Source organism: Eublepharis macularius, chromosome 2, assembly GCF_028583425.1.
Source record: "Eublepharis macularius isolate TG4126 chromosome 2, MPM_Emac_v1.0, whole genome shotgun sequence".
Lineage (NCBI taxonomy): Eukaryota > Metazoa > Chordata > Lepidosauria > Squamata > Eublepharidae > Eublepharis > Eublepharis macularius.
Genome location: NC_072791.1, coordinates 165,444,993 through 165,465,646, shown reverse-complemented (window position 1 = coordinate 165,465,646; position 20,654 = coordinate 165,444,993). Strand labels below are relative to the sequence as shown.

Here is a 20,654-nt window from a genome sequence, read left to right as displayed (position 1 = left end):
TTGAGGTGGAAGCAAATGAAGTTGAAATCATTGAGGCACCATGTACACCTTCCCTATGCTCAAAATTGCCCTCTGGCTATTCTTCTGAGGAAGAAGGGGAATTATCAAGAGCACCACTGGTTCCACTGATTCCAAGGCATTATGTTCAGAGGCAAGATATGCACCAGCCCTGCTGTACACGTAGATGTCCATCATGGTTTCATCAGAAGATGTTACCAGATTATGTCATTGATTTGGGAAAACCATACCAGACAGACTCTGTTGGATCCACCCTGGAAGGCTTCACACAAACTAAACCACATCAGCTCCAGCAATCCATTCCAAAATCTTCTGTGGCCTTCCCGTTAACGAGTTGGACACTGAACCTTATTAGATTGAATAGAGCCCAACTTTACCATCTGATCACTCTCCTGATTAGGCAGTGGGTGACATCAGATAGGTTTCACCCACTGATGGTTTTCGGCTATATGCTGAATAGATGCTCCATATGGACAGATTGCTAGACATTAATGTGTCTACTGATGTGTTATCTAAAATACTGCAGCATCTTTATTTGGGTAACCCTGCCAATATTGCTTTCCCTATGATTGAGGGATTTGTGGAACTAATGTCTTCTCTGTGAGAGAAACTGTAATCTACCCCACCCACATCCAAAAAAGTCGAGGGCCTTTATAGGACTAAAGAAGATAAATGCCCTTAGTTGTTCATCCAATCCCCATTGTGATCACTTGTCACTGAAGAGATGGAGTCCAGACATTGGCAGGGACCCCATTCCATACCTGCCGATAGAGAGGGGAAGAAACTTGGTGGGATTAGACAGAAGATCTACACTTTATTAGCCTTTAATATAAAGATTCCAAATTATTCTGTAATTATGGGGGCTTACCAAATATTTCTCTAGAACAAGATGGCAGCATATAGTCACTGTTTGCCAGAGGATCAGAGAGTTCTGGTCAAGGTGGTCCAGGAGGAGGCACTGAGGCTGTCCAAAAAGCAAATTATTGCTGGCAGGAATGTGGCCGACTCATCCACTAGAGCGTTGACCTTGGTGTTAGTGCTTAGGAGTCAAGTATGGCTCCGATCAATGGCTTTGCTTATAGAGACGCATAACAGAGTGGAAGATTTACCATTCAAACGTCAAACACTATTGTCTGTGAAAACTGATGATTATCTTTCGCAGAAGCAAAAGGATCAACAGACTGTGAGGTCTTATGGGGTCCTGTCACCAAATGAGCAATTGGGGTCAAAACCTCCCTATAGACAACATCAATATTACAAGAGCTGTTATTATAGATACAAGCCATATTAATACCCTCATGGCCACTTAGTTCTGGTCAACGAAGGGCGATATCAAAGACAAAAGCCATCGCCATAAGTAGAGGAAGGGTGCCCATCCTTCCTTGAAAAGGATCATGCTCAGAATCCAAAACAGTTCTAACTAGAACGGGAACAATATGTAGTGTTTTGTGATAGGCTCGTCTCTGTGCATTCAGCTTGGGGCCTTATCAAACTCAGATATTTGGGTATTGGAGATAGTTGAAAATAATTACAAAATTGAATTTGACAGTTTATCGCATCTGAGTCTTCCTCCTAAATCTATGCAGACTTCCTCACCTGCTTTAGCCATAAAGTGGCAGCATTATTAGAGAAAGTTCAGTGCAACAGGTCCCATTATCTGAATCCTGTCTGGGGTTCTATTGGCTTTTCCTAGTCCAGAAAAAAGATGGTGGTTTTAGACCCATTTTGGACTTAATGAAACAGATTTCATAGAATCATAGAATCATAGAGTTGGAAGGAGCCATACAGACCATCTAGTCCAACCCCCTGCCCAGTGCAGGATCAGCCTAAAGCATCTCTGACAAATATTCATCCAGCCTCTTCTTGAAAACTGCCAGTGAGGGCAGCTCACCACCTCCCTAGGCAGCTGATTCCACTTTTGAACTACTCTGACTGTGAAAATTTTTTCCCTAATATCCAGCCGGTACCTTTGTGCATGTAATTTAAGCCCATTGCTTCGGGTCCTACCCTCTGCTGCCAACTTGAACAGCTCCCTGCCCTCCTCCAAATGACAGCCTTTCAAATATTTAAAGAGAGTAATCATGACCCCCTCAATCTCCTCTTCAAACTAAACATTCCCAAGGTCCTCAGCCTTTCCTCGTAGGGCTCAGTCTCCAGACCTCTTATCATCCTCGTCGTTCTCCTCTGCACCCTCTCGATTTTGTCCACATCCTTTTTGAAGTGAGGCCTCCAGAACTGCACACAATACTCCAGGTGCGGCCTGACCAAGGCAGTTTAGAGAGGGGCTATGACCTCCTGCGATTTCGACGTTATGGCCCCTTTGATACAACCCAAGACTGAATTAGCCTTTTGCCACCGCATCACACTGACTGCTCATATTTAGTTTACAGTCCACTCTTACCCCAAGATCCCTTTCACATAGACTACTGCCCAGAAGTGTATCCCCCATGCAGTATTTGTGCTTCCCATTTTTGTGGCCCAGATGTAATACTGTGCACTTGTCTTTGTTGATTTGCATCCCATTCGCAACTGCCAACTTCTCCAGAGTATTCAGGTCTTGTTGAATTTTAATTCTATCTTCTTGGGTGTTTGCTACTTCTCCCAATTTGGTATCATCAGCAAATTTAATGAGCAGCCCTTCCGCTCTTTCATCCAGATCATTGATAAAAATATTGAAAAGTACCGGGTCCAAAACCAAGCCCTGTGGCACCCCACTAGACACCTCCCTCCAATCTGATGATACGCCGTTGACCACCACTCTTTTAGTGTGGTCCTCTAACCAGTTCCCTATCCACCGAACTGTCCTATAGTCCAGTCCACAGTCTTCCAGTTTGCCCATCAGAATGTCATGAGGGTTTTGTTGGGGTATGCAGATTTAGGATGGTGACCCTTAATATGGTTTTACATACCCTTAATATGGTTTTACATATTAATATGGTTTTACATATCCCGACTCTTGGTTTGCAGTGCTGAACCTGAAAGATGCATATTTTCACATATCCATTCATTCTTCCCACAGAAAATTTTTGAGTATTCTGTTTGAAGGGAACATACCAGGTTCTACCATTTGGATTGGCCACTGCTCCTAGCGTCTTTACAAAATGCATGTCAGTGGAGGTTGCCTAGCTTAGAACCCAGGGATGCTCCATATATCCTTACTAGCTTGATGCCCATGCTTTGATACGGTATTTAACTACTTTAAATCCAGTTATAATATTTAAGTGTGTCAGTTTCTGTTCCATGGATCTTCCCCAAAATATCTGCACTGATCAGATTAGGCAGAAACAGATTCAATAAACGGATTTTTTTAAATTCAGGAATCACAGTACAACCAACTAACATAAGGCAATTGCCGAGAATGACTGTTTAACTGTAACAATGCTGACTATATACTCCTTGCCCCTCCCTTTTCCTATGGAATGGAATTCTTGGCTTTCACAGCTTTTCAGTGCTAGAAAACTAAACTGCAACTATGTAACTTCTATCTTCTATGCCAGACAGGTTAACCCCTGTCTGACAAAGTGTATGTAACATTTTTTGGTTTGTGGGGTTTGTTTTTTAGTTGGTTTTGTAGTATAATAGCATAGTACCCAAGCTTCACAAAAGTGTTTGAATATAGCAAAGCATGTTGATGCCTAAAACTGATTAAGTGAATTTTGAAATGTAACATTTATTGAAGAGATTTTAAAAGGAAAAATTGTTGTGCAAGAAATAAAGTGAAAAATACGTACAACCGGTTTTCTTCTACTGAAGGACCTCTTTGGTAGTTTTCCCCTCAGGTGCTAGGATCTCCAGGCTGCTGGGTGAGCTCACTCAGGAGCAGGCCACATAGAACTGCCCATGTGAGAAGCAATCCTCCCTCAAGTCTATTACTGCCACCTTCAGTGTCTGCACCTGGGACTTGTTGGTCGTTATAGCAAAGCAGGCCTTGAGGGGGAACTGCAATCTCTTGAACTTGAAGAGGTAATCTGATGGTATGAATGGTATGTGTGGTCTGAACACCGACTCCCCGCGAGCACTGCCAGTGAACAACGTGGCCTCAGTGATGTTCCTGTGGAGGCTTTCATTCGTAGTCTGATGCCATTGCAGAGTTTGGGTGGGCTGAGGTTCTGGAGCAGCATCACTGGAGCCCCCAGTTTGAGGAGAAGCTTGTGGGCTGAGAAGCAGGAGGGTTGAGCATGTTGAGGAACTTCACAGGGTAGTGGACTGCATCATCCATTTGCACCACTGAGTTCGCAATCTGTACTCCATTTTTGCCCCTTCGAGGGAGTTAAGTTGTGTTTCATTAATGATGGCAGCCTTGTCATTCTTGGGGGTCAGAATGGCATGCTTGCACAGCCTGTCCATGGACTTCTCTGTGATAGTGATGATATCAGGGTATATCATGGCTGTTAGATCTGCTAGGGTCGTCACTAGTGTGCCCAGACCTGCAGGGATGGTTACCTTTCCCTTAGACTCGAGACTTGCTGGTACTTGGCCACTGCTGCTCAGTGCACCGCAGGAGTACGATGTGCATATTTCTTTGCCACATCTCTAAGTTACTTCCTCCTTTTAGCATCGGTATATCTTGCATATCTGCCAGGAGGCTTCTTGGGAGCAGTAAGAAGTGATGGCTGCAAGAGGTGTGAGGTGGAGTTGGAGTGAGGGAGGGGTGGGGTGGTGGGCACTTTGGTATGTTCATGTGAGAGGTTCGCATTGAAATGGCCCCTAGAAAGGTCTTGCACTATCTCCTCATGAATATTTAAAAACTCAGTTGCCATACTAACTTTTATATAAAATCCCTTTTCGGGAGTCTTGTACTGTCTTTCTTCAACTGTCTGCAGTTTCCTTTACCTGATTTTTACCTCAGAACACAGAGTTCCACAGCTGACTCATCAGGGAGGGGGAGGGTGTGAGCAGGCAGGAGCCCGCTAGCCACACTGGAAAGCCAGGCCCCACAGGGAGATTGGCAACCCTAGAGGGGAAGACTGGGAGGTGTATTTTTACCTCAGGACACATTAATTGACTCCCAATAGCAACTCTATACTCTTTAGAATGTTGGGGAGATGACCAATCAGACTGCATATGCAAATGACCTCAGGGAAGAGTGGCAGTTGGCGGGGGTGGGGGAGAGGAGCATCCTGCCAGCCACACACGGAAGCTGTATCCCTATGGGAAAACACATTTTACCCTTTTTACCCTCTTAGGGGGCGAATTTCTTAAAATCCCTTTCTAGTGAGCCTCAACATCACAAAAGGAACGTGCTCCCAAATTTTACATTTCTAGATCCAGGGCTTTGAGCTGGGCGTTGATGAGTCAGTCAGGAAACTTTTCTTTATATACATAAATTTAGACGATTGGTTTGATATTGGCTCATTCCAGAGATCTCCTACAGGAACAGATAAGATTGATAATAGAGATGTGCCAAAACTTGGGCTTCTTTTGTTTTCAATGAGAAATTTTTATTTTATTCGTAATATTAAGAGACCCGTAAAAAGGGCAAAGGAATAAAAGAAAAAAGTAAAGAAAAAAGAATACAAAAAAAGATAGACAAATGTTAGAAATAACAAAGAACAGTAATACCTGTTCCATTTTCCATTTTTCTCTACAACACCTGTCATATTTTAACACACATTATACTTTTAGTTTTGATATCTCCAAAATTTACCTTTTCTAGTACTGCTCCCCTTTTATTTATTTTTCCCAAATTTATCTTCTTAAAAATAACAGCCATAAATCATTAGTTCATTTTTCCTTGTCTCCCGCAGGAAGTCAATAAGGGGTTTCCAGTTAACCGTAGAAACAGTGTTTTATCTCTGATCATAACTGTAAATTTAGCCATCTCCACTAACTCCGTCATTTTCATAATCCAGTCCTCGATTGAAAGCAAATACTGTCCTTTTTTATTTTTGCACATATAAAAGCCTAGCTCCCAATTTCATATATAGAAATAAAATACCATGTTGATTTTCCAACTGTTTATCCATTAATCCCAACAAAAAGGTTTCGGGTTTAAATTGTATATTGATCTTCAACGGTTTTTGTATTAGTATAAGAATTTGTGACCAAAATTTTTTAACTTTAGAGCAAGTCCACCAAAGATGATAAAATGTTCCTTCATGTTGCTCACATTTCCAACTTTTGTTTCAATACCTTTACTCATTTTTGCCAATTTGTCAGGAGACATATACCACTGATACATCATTTTATAGAACCAAAACTTGGGGATTCTTAATAAATGTTAAGAAGTCTAATCTGAACCCTTCTATGAGGGTGCAATTGATAGGAATAGTCCTTGATGCTTCTCTGAACAGGGCTTTTCAGCCATCAGAGAGAGCACTAAATTTTTTAGTGAGATCCTTTACAGTCTGTAGATTTCAGCTAGTACTGAAAATTCAGACTATCCTGGGTCTCATGGCAGCTACCGCAGCTGTAACAACTTTAGGCAGATTGTAGATGAGGAGATTACAACTTTTGATTTCTGTTAGTTCACCTAAGATTGAGGCTACAATCACTACAGACACCTCTCTGCATGGTTAAGGGGCCCACTGTGGATGCTATTCTCCTCATGACGTATTGCTGGAAAATGAACAGAGATTACATATCAACATTCAGTTTTATCCACCTCACAGTATTGTTGTGAGGGATAAAAATGGAGACACTGTGATGTAGTGATTAGGATGTTGAACTGGGCTGACTGCCACCTCTGCCATGAAAGTTTCCTGGGTGACCTTGAGCCAGTCACATACTTTTGTCCTAACCAATCTCACACGTTGTTGTGAAGATAAAATGGACAAGAAGAGATCAGTTGCTCATCTTTCCAGCCTCTCCCCCTTCCTGTGCACTGATGGAAGAGGAAGATTTTGCTCTTGCAAAGTGTAGTCTCCCAACCTGCATGGCTATTTCTTCACCACTTGGGCTCTATGACCCCAGGAAAATGATAACTAAGAAGTATACGTTAAGAATTAATGCGCATGTTAGCTAATTTGTAGGGGATTTTTTTTTTACATAATTACAGTCCTAGTACGTAATCGCAGTTCAGTGTCAGTTGGACGCTTTATACAATTAATATTGGCTGAAAATTTCGCCACTTCCAGATGAGGGGAGCTTGTTTCTTAGGACTTGTTCAGCACAGTATCCTATCCTAGATACTTTTTTGAACTTGTTTCAGCCGTTTGTGCGTTCAGTCAGTAAATCAGCAGCTGACAGTGAGCAGGATGCACCAATGCCTGTTAAGGCCTCTTCCACATGAGATGAATGATTAATGATGATAATGATGATGCTGGATCCAGCTCATAGTATTCTGCTGTGTATCTGTACAGAACACAGTCGATCCTCAACAGCATAAGCAAAGATGTTCTAAATTAACTTTCTTGTGGGAAGTAGGGGTTTCAGTTTCTGCCCTTTGCATGAGCAGCCATCTGTGGAATTCCTGATCGTCTTCGTCCTTCTGTGCAGCCCCACATTGGGACTGCGCAGGCGCAGGCCAGCCGCGGAAAAGATTTTTCTAGCTCTAAGAGATGTGAGGGGGACGTTCGGATCCACCGCGCATGCGCGCCGGTGTTCCCGCCAATTTTGAATGCATATATATCCGAACGTCCCCGGCATTCCCTCAGTTCCTTTTTCGCCGCCGTCGAAAAGGTTCTTATTGTCTAGCGTTCGTTTCCAGCGTCTCTTCGGAGTTTTGGATCGTTTCTTCTGCTGGTCGGTATTTTCCCCTTGTCAGTCGGGAGATACCGTTCATTATGTCGCAGACATCTTTGTTTAAAAAGTGTCATAAATGCGGCACTAAGATGACCCATTCGGACGGCCATGAGCTCTGCCTCATCTGCCTGGGCGAGGGGCATGTTGTCGAGCGCTGCTCCATTTGTATGTCCTTCACTCCGAAGGCAAGGAGTGATCGGAAGGCCAGGCTCCGTGCCTTCTTGTGGGATGCCAACCTTCTCCCCCCCAAGCCATCGGGCTCTTCGGGAGATAGGCCGCGCTCCGCCGCTCCGTCACCGGCGCCGTCTCGTAAGTCGCCAGAGCCGCTCCCCTCGGAACCGACGGGGCAACCCGTTCCGGAGGCCCGACCTGATTCCGGTTCCGGGGATCGTCCTTCGAGCCGGAAGGCCAAGAAGCGTTCCGCTCCCAAGCCGAAGTCCTCCTCCAAGCCTTCGGTTCCGGAGGCTGTTTCGGAGCCCCCGTCCAAGAAGGCCAAGGCGAAGTCGAGGGCCAAGGGCCGTGCATTGTCCCCAGCTCCGACTGTGCTGCCTGGTTCTCCGGCCGAACCAGTCCTGATACCCGACGATGTGGTGAGTCTCCACACCCCGTCGCCTCCTTGCACGCCTCCTCCGTCGGTTCCCGAGGAATTTATGCCGTTTCCGCCTTTCCCGGAACCGTTCCAATCTTTTGAGCGCTCCCTGCCGTCCGCCCCGGCGCCTTCAGAGGCCTCCGTTCCACTGCCGTCTACCTCGTCGGTTCCGATGCCTCTTCGCTGGCCTGCCCCGGTGCCTGCTCCTCTGCCCCCTTGCCAACCGGTCGCGGGGGTTGGGAACATGACCTCCTGGCAGGATTTTGTGGCGTGGTTCCAGCAGTCGCTGCCCTTCCTGCAACATCCGTCGGTTCCGATGGTCTCCGTTCCGGCTCAGCCAGTCGGGCTCCCAGCACCCGCTCCTCCACCTCCGGGCTTGCCTCTGCGACCGCCGGTTCCTGCAACTTATCCGTCGGCCCCGACCGCTCACCGGTCTTCGGTTCCGACGCAAACCTCGCCGGAGTTTTCGGATTCCGAGGATGATGAAGGTCTGGCGTCACCGTCGGAGTGCTCTTCAGACGCGGCCTCGGATCCTTCCCCGGATGACACCGTGGGTGGGCCCCGCTCATCGTCCCCGAATGACGATTACAGGCTATTCTCCGAACAAATGGTGCGGATGGCCGCCGCGCTGGAGATAGACGTCTCCTCCACGACCTCCAAGCCCAAGAGTAAGCTGCTGGAGGCGCTGTATTCCGGGTCCCCCGCGTCGGTGGCGTTTCCCCCTGTGGAGGATTTTGTTGATAACGCTCTCGCGCTCTGGCAGACGCCGGCGTCCCTGTCCGCGACGGCAAAGAAGGTGGAACGGTACTACCGTTTAAAGCAAGATGATTGCCCGTACCTCTTCAATCACCCGAAACCCTCGTCGATCGTGGCTGAGGAGGGTCAGGCTCGGTTCCGTTCCGGTTCCTCGTCGGCCCCGGCGGACCGAGAAGGCAGAAAGCTGGATGGCGTGGGCAGGAAACTCTACTCATCCGCGTCTCTGGGATTCCGTATTGCCAACTTCCAGGCCATAATGGGATCCTATAATCTATTCCTGTGGAAGAGGCTGTCCTCTTACCTCTCCGACCTCCCGGAGGATCGCCGCCACCTGGTTAAGGCCCTCCAAGCCGAGGCCGTGAAGCTGTCAAAACAGCAAATGACAGCTGGCAAGGACGCCGCCGACTCTGCAGCGCGAGCGATGGCAACTTCGGTGGTCTTGCGTCGGCACGCCTGGCTCCGGTCCACGGCCCTGCCTCCAGAGAAGAAGGCGAAGGTGGAGGACTTCCCGTTCGAGGGGCCCCAGCTCTTCTCGGAGAAGACGGATGAGTCCCTCTCCCTGATGAAGAAGAATCAGCAGACGGCCAAGTCCCTCGGGGTCGCCCCTTCAGCCCAGTCGTCGGGTCCGAGGTATCGCTACGGTCGGTTCCGATCCTACCAGACCCCTTACCAGCCTTACCAGCAGCGTCAAGGGCGCTTCTTCTCGGGCCAGTCCTACGGTCACCGATCCTACTCTGCCCAGCAGCGTCACCCTTCCAGGCGCTCCGGCCGGTCCAAGGGCAGGCAACAGCCCTCTTCGCCCAAGCCTTCAACCTCGGCGCAGAAGCCCTCGGTCTTCTGACTACGCCTGGACGCTCCCCCGTTGGCCTCCGAGGGTGCTTCCTCTGCTGCCCAGTTTCTGGACAGGCTTCGACCTTTTTTGCCCTGTTGGCAACGTGTTACTTCTGACGCTTGGGTCCTGTCCATTGTGGCCCATGGTTACAAGTTAATGTTTACGGATGCACCCCCTCTCTCTCTCCCTCCCCGTTGTTCTCCATGTTGTGATGTTGTGTTACACAATAATGTTATGGAGTTGGTTACCAAAGGTGCTGTCCGGGTGGTCAATGTCTCTACTTCCCCCTGGGGATTTTATTCCAGATACTTCCTTGTGGATAAGAAGGGTGGAGGTTCCCGGCCTATCTTAGACCTTCGAGGCCTCAATGGTTATTTGAAGGCTGAGAAGTTTCGCATGCTGACCCTGGCGCGAGTCATGGAACTCCTGAAAGTGGGCGTCTGGCTGGCCATTCTAGACCTGAAGGATGCCTACTTCCACATTTCTATATTTGAGGGCCACAGGAAATACCTGCGGTTTGTGTATGGGGATTCTGTGTATGAATATACAGTGTTGCCCTTCGGGCTAGCCTCTGCACCCAGAGTGTTCACAAAGTGCATGGCCACCGTAGTGGCATACCTGCGGTCCCAGGGTTGCTTTATCTACCCGTACCTGGATGACTGGCTCCTGGTGGGACCCTCACCTGACTCTCTCCAGGCCCATATTGCCCTCACTTTGTCCGTGCTGGCTAGGCTGGGCTTGGTGGTTAATGGGGATAAGTCTATCCTGACCCCAGGCATGGCCATTAGGTTTATTGGGGTCCATTTCAATTCCCTGCTGGGTAGAGCCTACCTGCCCCCAGACCGGTTGGCCAGGCTTTCCGCTTTGGCCCGGCATTTTATGCATTGCCGGTATCAGACTGCCCTTTTGGTTCAGACTCTGTTGGGCCTTATGGCCTCCACCACAGGGGTGGTTTTCTTTGCGCGCCTGCGTATGAGGCCTCTGCAAAACTGGTTTGTCCGGAGGTACAACCCCCTCGCCATGGGTCAGCACCAGAGGTTTTCCATCCCCAGGGTGGTGCTGCGCTCTCTGGCCTGGTGGACTGTCCCTGGGAACCTGTCTGAAGGTTGTCCTTTCGGCCCCTTCCTACCTGAGGTCACGGTTTATACCGATGCCTCCAACTTGGGATGGGGGGGGCGCTGTGGACAGCTTTCGGCTCAGGGCATCTGGTCCCCATCTGAGGCATCCATGCATATCAACCTTCTTGAGCTTAGGGCGATCCGTTACTCCCTCGCTTCTTTTGCAGATGCCATTCGGAACAGGAGGGTTCAGGTCCTGTCGGACAATACCACGGCCTGCTACTACCTCAACAAGCAGGGAGGGACGGTCTCGCTCAAGCTCTGCAAGGAGGCAACGACTCTATGGAATTGGGCCATGGTCAACAACGTCCTTCCCAGAGCCGTGCACATTGCCGGGGATCTCAACACCTCGGCGGATGCGCTGAGCAGGGTGTTTTTGCCTCAGCACGAGTGGTCCCTAAACAGGGTTTACCTCGACCAGGTTTTCCGCACATGGGGCACGCCGTTGGTCGACCTCTTCGCCACTGCCCGCAACAAACAGGCCCCGCTGTTCTGCTCCCGGGCCGGCATTGGCCGCCACTCCCTAGGGGATGCCTTCCAAATACCTTGGTCCCCAGGGCTCTTTTATGCCTTCCCGCCCTTCCCGCTCCTGTACAAGGTTCTTTCCAGGGTCAGGGCCTTCCGAACCCACTGTATCCTCGTTGCCCCTCGGTGGCCTCGCCAGGATTGGTTCCCCCTTTTACTTTCCCTGTCCCAGGGGCGATGCCTCTCCCTGCCTCACGCCCCGGACCTCTTAACCAGGGACGGGGTGTGGCATCACGATGTGGCTGTACTGAATCTGACTGCCTGGCTTCTGGGCACCCGGGAGTGAGCCTCTCTTCTGGAGTGCTTGGGGTGATCTTGAATGCCCGGAAACCGTCCACCAGGTTGTCCTATCAGAGGAAGTGGTCACGTTTTTCCCGGTGGTTGGCCCTGAAGGGGGTTTCTCCCTTTAGTTGCCCGCTTCCTGTCATCCTGGACTACCTCCTGGAACTCTGCTCCCAGGGCCTTGCGTTTTCCAGTGTTAAGGTCCACATGGCTGCAATCTCTGCCTTCCATGAGCAGATTGATGGGAAGACAGTTTTTACTCACTGGCTTTCCAAGCAGTTCCTGAAGGGCCTGTTCAAGACCTTCCCTCCTAGGGCCCATCCCATTCCGCAATGGAGTCTCTCCCTGGTTCTCTCCCGGCTGATGCTCCAGCCCTTTGAGCCTCTATCTTCTTGTCCCCTACCTTTGCTCACTCAGAAGGTGGCTTTCCTGGTAGCAATCACGTCCTCTAGGCGTGTTGGGGAGCTGTCTGCCCTGCGGTGTGACCCTCCCTTCCTGCAGTTTTTCCCTGGTACTGTCATGCTCCACACTAGCATGGAGTTTCTGCCCAAGGTAGTCTCAAGGTTTCACCTACAGCAAAAGGTGTTCCTCCCTTCCTTTTTTCCAACACCTTCATCCCCAGGGGAACGAGCACTACACACGTTGGATGTAAAGCGTGCTTTATTGTTTTATTTGCACCGCACCAAATGTTTCAGGAAGTCTCCTGCCCTGTTTGTGTGTTACTCTGGCCCTCGCAAGGGCTCACCTGCTTCTGCCCAGTCCATCTCTCGCTGGATTGTGTCTACGATTAAACTTTGCTATCGGCATGCTGGAGTCCAGTGTCCCTTGTTGGTTACCGCTCATTCCACTCGAGCGCAAGCTGCTTCTGCTGCCTTCCTACGAGGAGTGCCGCTCCGGGACGTCTGCCAAGCTGCGACATGGTCCACTGCAGACACTTTCATCAAGCACTATTCTGTGGATGTGCATGCACGACGTGACTCGGCTGTGGGCACAGCTGTCCTGCAGTCCTTGTTCAAGTAGACACTCACACCCGCCCCCATTGGTGAGATGCTAGTTACTCTCCCAATGTGGGGCTGCACAGAAGGACGAAGACGATAAACAGGGTTTCTCACCTGTAACTGTTGATCGTCGAGTCTCTTCTGTGCAGACACACATTCCCTCCCGCCTGCCCCGCTGTGAGTGCTTGGTTTCTTCCATTGTTTCTCCGGCGGCTCAGGTGAACTGAGGGAATGCCGGGGACGTTCGGATATATATGCATTCAAAATTGGCGGGAACACCGGCGCGCATGCGCGGTGGATCCGAACGTCCCCCTCACATCTCTTAGAGCTAGAAAAATCTTTTCCGCGGCTGGCCTGCGCCTGCGCAGTCCCAATGTGTGTCTGCACAGAAGAGACTCGACGATCAACAGTTACAGGTGAGAAACCCTGTTTTTACTGAGGCGTTCTTAGTGTTCCTTGAGGAAATGATTGTGACTGTGATCCTGGCTGCATGTTCTTTGAGAACCTTGTGTTTCTCACATGGAGCGTCCCCGTTTCTTTACAGGGAAGATAACCAGAAAGAAACTTGTTGCAGAGCCAGATGATGCTACTTATAACGAGTAGCTCTTCATGAACAATCAAATAGGTATCAGTAAGAAACACTATGTATGGTGTGAGATTTTATTTCACTTTAGTTGGAGTATGGCAGTCTGTTGCTTCAAAAATAGCTTATTGCTGATGTCTAACTACTTCACCTAAAAGTAATTGATGCAAATCTCACCAGTGAATTTTAGTTAATTCATCTTTCTTTTTCATCCTCTGTTTGTCTTGCCTGGTATGACTTGTGTAGTTTTCAGACAGGAATCTTAAAATTTAATTTACTTTGATGGCCTGGTATTAGCAGCAGTAGGATACATGACTGGTAAAGGGCTCTCATATTACAGCGTTTAATTTAAAAAATCATAATTCTGTTTTGTTTATCTATTATTATTCTGCAGTATTAAGTAGTTCTAAAAAGCAAAGAGACGGGTCCGAATCCAGAGTGTTAGGGATAAGCCAAGGGCAAATAACCTTTATAATACTTTATAACAAGAGAGGATGCTTTAAAATCCTCAGCTGATTGGCAGGAGGGTGACAGGCCAGTGGAACGGGGTGGGGTTGTTATCCTCATGCCATGATACCACTTCCTGCACAACCATTGGGATTACGCCTTCATGTGGGAACCAGGCAATACAATTCACCAGACCAGGAAGCACCTCTATTTATGGTGACAGATGAAGGGAATAGCAGGGGACTGTTAGCCCCTCAGTCAAGAAAAGGCCTGGAGCCTAATAAACCAATAGTGCATGGCATGGCCTGATTTGTCAAAGGCTTCTGTGGGGAAGTAACTCGGTTCCCCAATACCAGTTTGGTTACACAGAACCCCCATCCACTTGGGAGGAAAGAGTTAAATGTTTAGTTTAGGGTAAGGTAGTCAAGTTCAGAGGAGGAACAGAGAGAAATCTGCCCAATCATCATTCAAGACCATCCTTTTGTTTATTGTATTTTCAGATAGGAAGGTAACTCAATAATTCAGTTCAGGGTGCTTTTAATTTTTATTTTCTTAGTTTTTTGTATCACCAGTATTCCATTCTACCGTGTGTAAACTCATCCCTAAGCTTTGTGCTATTAGTCTGTAGAGAGTGTTTATTAGTAATAAAGATATTTTATCTTGAAAAGATCACAGCATGCTGTTAAACCTCATCCAAGGGCCAAGCTGCTCACCCACACAGTAATACCAAACTGGGCTAGAGGGATTGGCTGGGACTACGGCAGAGATTAGTTATTCCACACACGTGCACACACACAACCCCCACTTTCAGTGAATCAGACCAATGAGGGATTTGGGGGGGGGGTACACACATGATTTATTTACTTGTCTATTTAGAACATTGTGATGGGTTAGTGAACTATGGTAAGGATAGAAAAGAGATGTGTTAGGCTTCCCCAACAGTGGGTTCAAGCCCCCTTATGCTCACAGATATCCCAGCCTCTTGATGACTCACAGCTTGGAAACCAGGCAGGGTTGCGGAGTTGCAGGATCAGAGCAGGTCTTCGTGGATTGCCTCCTGTAGTTTTGCTTGTAGGGGTCGCTCAGTATGAACAGCCAGTGGCGGTGAGGACAACGGGCATAGACTGCCCACTTTCTATACCATAGGTATCAAGGATCAGAGGCCATTTGGACCTTGTTTTTGACCAGGTAGTACATTCAGTTGTGCAGTCAGTCCTGCACCTATATTCTAACACTCTGTTGGCTGGGAAAAATCTTACTTCGAAAAATTGGAGGTTCCAGTTCTGATTAAATTGGGCTGCAGTACAGGCTCAGTTTGCCTCTTGAATGGCCACCAGGGAATTTGCTTTGTTTATTCCTTAAGAATATTTGCCAAGTGTTTCAAATCATCATTGAGAATGCGACGGAATTGTAAATGAGCTGTGTTTTGCTAAGTTGGATCGAATACAAAGGTCACATATGTTTCAATTTCCTGAGTGGAGGAAGATAACTCTCTAAGAATTATATGTTAAGAATGAATGTGCATGTTAGCTAATTTGTAGGGGATTTTTTAAACACAAAAACCACCCCAGCATCAAATTATAGTTCAGTGTCAGCTGGAAACTTTACAGCTAATAACACTGACGGAAGGCATTGCAACTTTGCAGATGGGTGGAGCTTGTTTCCTAGGGCTTGTTCTGCACAGTATTGTATCCTAGATAATTTCCCAAATTTACTTCAGTGGTTTATGTGTTCAAGCAGTAAATCGGGAGCTGATAGCAAGCAGAATGAGGAGCACCAGTGCCTGGTAAGGTCTCTTCCACCTTAGGATGAATGATTAATGGTGATAATAACCTTTTATAGGTTGAGTTCACAATTCAGTGGGAAAATGCAGTACCCGGTGGCTGGCCTAAGATGATGAGCAAGGGTGGCTTAGATGGCTTGTTTCTGAGATAAAATAAATACGCCTTTAGAGTGGAGGAAACAGAAATGTTAAAGCAATGGTGGAGAGATTATCCTAGGATGGAAAGGTTCACGCATTTCGAGGACTAGACATGGATGAAATCAAGGCACAGCCTTGAAAATTAATGTTTTTAAAAATATTTTACTGGGAGGAGAGTAGTTTTCTAGAAACTGTTTTTCTCAATGTCTGGGGGGCAGGGGTGGAGATTGAAATTAGGTTTAAATATTTGTTATGCCCCCCCATATTGTTTATATTTGGTGAGGTTAATCATTAGTTCCAGCACACTCTTGATGCTACTTTGCTTTCTTATAGGTTGCGACAGGATTACGACAGAGCATGGATCTGAAAATGATATGCCAGTGATGCAAAGGCAGTGAGTATTAACTCTAATTTTGCATTAAAAACTGTAATAACACCCTTTCTAGATCCTGTTTTTCTAATTCTTCTACTTGGGCTGTGTCTAGAAGGCAGCTTCCTTCCTAGGTGATTTAGGCAGCAGTCCTATGAAGAGTTACTTAAGCCTGAGCCCTCTGTAACCAATTAATTTAACCTTGAGTACCTCTACACAAGATCATACTTGTCAGTGCTATAACATAAAATGGAAACTGAGGGAAAGTACCTTGTGTTTGCAAACGGTACAGAGCTTTTGAACTTCGTTTGATGGTTTGTACTGCTTCTAGATTTTGATCTCTATATGAACTATGAGGGAAGGGCTCTGGCTTAGTAGTTAAAGTTTATGCTTTGCACGTAGAAGGTACCAGTTCAATCCCCAGCATCTCCATGCAAAAGGATTAGGTAGGAGATGATGTGGAAGACCTTTACCTGTGACTCTGGGTAGCCACTACCCGAGTAGACAATACTGACTTTAATAGATCAAAGGTCTGACTCAGCATAAGGCAGCTTCATGTATTCAGGTAAGCGTAGTACATAAAATACATATTTCCTGTGTAACTTATATATGTGATGTGTATTCTGCCTGAGTCTTAACTATCTGGAAGCACCCTTGGAGGTGGCCTAGGTGTGATGATATTTGCAGGAAATGAGAAGGTTGAATTTGCCACAGCTGCTGATTGATGAGATTTTCAGATGATCACACGATATCCACAGACATCAAGTGAAGGACATGGGTACAAGCCCCACATGTTTCAATATGTCTCATGTCCTTCCATCACGTTATGACATAGAAATAATTCAGTCAGTTGAGGCAGGAGACTACATCATTATGATGCACATGTTCTCCATTACATTTTAAATTACTGCAGTTTCTTAATGCTATTTTTGGCATTAAGTACCTTAATACAAGAGCAACTATATGCCTAGAAGTCATCTTGACAGAAGCTTGCAGGTTTTGGGCTTGCACTAAGTCCAAATCGAATGCTTTTCTGAATCTTTTAAAGAGTGCTGTGTGGATGACAAAGTTAAACCAGTAGAAGTTTGGATTTTTCAATTAGTTGGAGAGGAATTGAATTGTATATGCATAATGCGTTCTTTCGAGTCCCAGGCTTTGGAACTGGGGAGCTATATGTTTACATAAAGAGAGAATAAACAAATAACTTTCTAATTTGTATGCATGAATTAAGTGATTGACTTACATTTTCACCAGTTATCCCCTAGTGCTTTTTATTGTGCCTCTTACTTAATGTACTCATTGGATCTCTGTTTAGTTTCAGGTCAGTCAATATCTTGTAATGAAAAACCCATTGATTCCACCTTTTATTTCAGCCTGAGTTGATAGCTTTCATCAGGAACTATCAGATAATTCAATCACTGGCCATTGAAAATTGTGATTTAATCAATAGAGGAGACTGTTTTGCTTACGAGAAAGATTATTTGGGAAGAAGAAAATAACAAACGGAAGGGGAACAGGAAACAGAGAACAATGTAGTTGGAGTTTTTGGTCAACGTTCGCAAGTCTGTGTTAGCTTTTAGTGCTGCAGTGTTCCCATTTCCCCCAAAATTATACCAATTGCTCAGCTATTGACCAATTAACCAAAAAGATGCAAAATGATGTACAAGTTTTTCAGTGCGCCAGGACTATTCATTATGTTGGATGTTAAATGAATAAAAAACAATCGTTCCACCCTATTGAAGAGTTCTGGAGGCCTGAAAATCTTGTCACTGTTTTGCGTTGTTTTGCTTGGTCCTAATGAAGTTGTTACGTGAGTTTTGTTTTTGAATTGTGCTTTGCACCAGTGTGGCTACCCAGAACCATTGTTAAATAGAAACTGAAAGCATGGTCCTGCAGCTGCCCCATTTATAGAATACTGGTGGCTTAGTGTAAAAAGATGATTTGTCAGATCCTTTATGCATGTTTTTATTTTATGCTTTTGTGTGGCAGTTGACTTCAGTAGGCATATGTTTAGGAGAGTCAGGCCCATTGCACAGTCACATAGTCATTTGGCTGCTCTCAGTGAACGTCATGCACCTCCGTATACCAAGCCTTTACTACTGGCAACAGGGTGGGACAAATTAAAAGAAGCACATTATTGTACACCTGGCTTATACAACTTTTTCCATTAAGAAACATTGAAGAATTTTCAACGAAGGAAGAGAGTTGTTAATTGCAGCAGCTTTCCAGTAAGTACATAAAGCCAGTCCTAGAACTGATTATGTTGTTTCAGCAATTCCTCAACCCCATACTGGATCCTTGCTAATACTATATCTTCGTAAACTTATATTCTTTTACCCCATGACATTGTTCATGGAAATATTCTTGACACTGTATGGAAATGCCTGCCCTTGTCCTTACTACTGATTGTACTAATCTTACACTATGTAATCTGCCTTGAGTTTCAGTAAGAAAGACGGTATATAAATGACATAAATAAAATAAATAAATATAATAATAAATATAATATGATCACATAGAATGTTTGAGCTGAGCAGCCAAAAGGAACAGTGAGGACATTTAGTAGGCTCCTGTGCAAGATCTCCATTGTTGAAGGTATTACCATCAGCAGAGTGGGACTTGTCTGCTTGTGCACCTCATCCACTGCAGGCCCAAATGCTGTTCCTGGGGTACAGACCCTCTCCCCCAAAATGACATGAGCTGGGATGCTGTAAGTCTGTCTTGAAGAGGAACATTGGCAAAAATTGCACTTCCTCATTCCATCCATGGAAATTTCCTCTGACTCTTACTCATAAACTCCGTTTGGGTGCTGCAAAGGCAAGATTTTGTACGTTAAAATAATTCCTAGTTTATTCTTAATCCAATACTTCAAAAGTTAGGATAAATGGGACCCAGCAACTTTGTTCCTATTCTTAATAAAAAGATCTAAAAATGCTTGTTGTATTGCCGAGTTGCCCAATAGAAGTCCTGATTTTCTAAATCTTGGTCATCCAGATTTACTGTGTGTCATGGTTAGGGACTTCTAAATTTGTTGACACCAGCATCAATTGCTAGATTAGTTTCACCATTATCTTTAAAATGGTATGTGTGATTTTTAAAAACAAAATACAGCTCTTTTAATGAATGTGCTTCAAATACATCTCACTGATCAGTTTTCTTTTGATATGTATTTTCAACATTACTGTCTCAAATATTTTTTAAAAACTCTGAAATGTTTTGCACTGTGGAATGAAAGCCTCTAAAGATTTGCTATTCTGACTTATGAAAGTCCAATTCTGGCTTCCTATACAGTATATGAAAGGAATTACTTACAAATGAATCAACTTGACTCAAGCGTATTGATGGACAAAAGATAATAAATCATAATACCTTGTCTTGACCAAGACGGTCGTTTCTCCTTAGGGAAGTTTATACCAGAATCTCATAATAAATCCCTCTTTTTGGTCTCCTTTTGTGGCAGCATTGACATGAAATGCAACAGTTGTGTATGAAATCATAGAAGCTGCTTCACCATGGGCTAGAGCCGTCTTGAGGGACTGGCTGGACCAGAAATAATGCCACACAAATGTGTGTTTAGTGGGTGCAGGGTGAAATTGCAAACTGAATCTGTGAATTAGATTGTTATTCCATCTGGTGCTAATTTACCATGACCTGTCTGTGCAATTTTTATCTCACTGGTAATCTCTTTAATTGAAAGATCATCCTTATGTTTACACCGTTTATTAGCAGATTGGTATGTAGGACTGGTTTTATGAGATGCTGAAGATAGGAAGAATTACAAGCATTCCTTATTTCCCTAACACACTCTAAGCAATTACTGAGACATATGCTTGTAGATAAAGACTGCCATTTGGCTTTGTAAGTACTAGGATTTTACTATTTCAGTGTTTAAGAAATGTAATATAGGCATCTGAGTTTTATCATCTCCACCTAGTGCAGCTGGCAGTTGGTAAAAGTGTGGTATTAACACACTTGTATCTAGAGATGCTCAAGGACCATATCTTGCTCACTAGTTAAAAGCAGGGAGCCAATTTTTGTGCAAGCTGCTCAGATGTGTCTGAACAAATTCAAATGTGTTTGTTGCATGTGATTATAATGGTTTTTCAGACTTGTTCTGATTGTCAGCCTGTGTTCAAAACTAGTCCAGTAGCACCTTTAAGACTAACCAATTCAACGCAGTAAAATTGGTTAGTCTTAAAGGTGCTACTGGACTCTTTTTGATTTTGCTACTGCAGACTAACACGGCTAACTCCTCTGGATCTGTGTTCAAAACTGTTTGCTACGGTCACCTTAAAAAAATGAAATTGGTACTATTGCACTATTTTTACCTTTAGGCAGTATTTCTGGTGTTATGGTGTAATATTTTATACCATTGTAAATATGGTATACTATTCCGTCACTGATTATGGTGCTTTTTCTGCAGAAGCGCCCCCTCCCCACAGTGTGTGCAAAATGGCATACCATTAAAGCAAAAATTCTGTTTGAATTTCTGTTTAGGTTTCTGTGTGTCTTTGGTGGCTGCTCCTTCACGA

The 20,654-nt window shown here is 45.6% G+C and overlaps 1 protein-coding gene across 1 annotated transcript in view; it reads left to right on the top strand.

Moving 5' to 3' along the window:
• The first annotated feature begins 16,096 nt into the window (after window positions 1-16,096).
• SEMA5B (semaphorin 5B) overlaps window positions 16,097-20,654 on the top strand; it is a 377,961-nt gene continuing 373,403 nt past the window's right edge. Inside the window, exon 1 of the mRNA XM_054972564.1 lies at window positions 16,097-16,146. The gene's annotated coding sequence lies outside the window, so the exon portion shown is untranslated. The remainder of the gene's footprint in view (window positions 16,147-20,654) is intronic.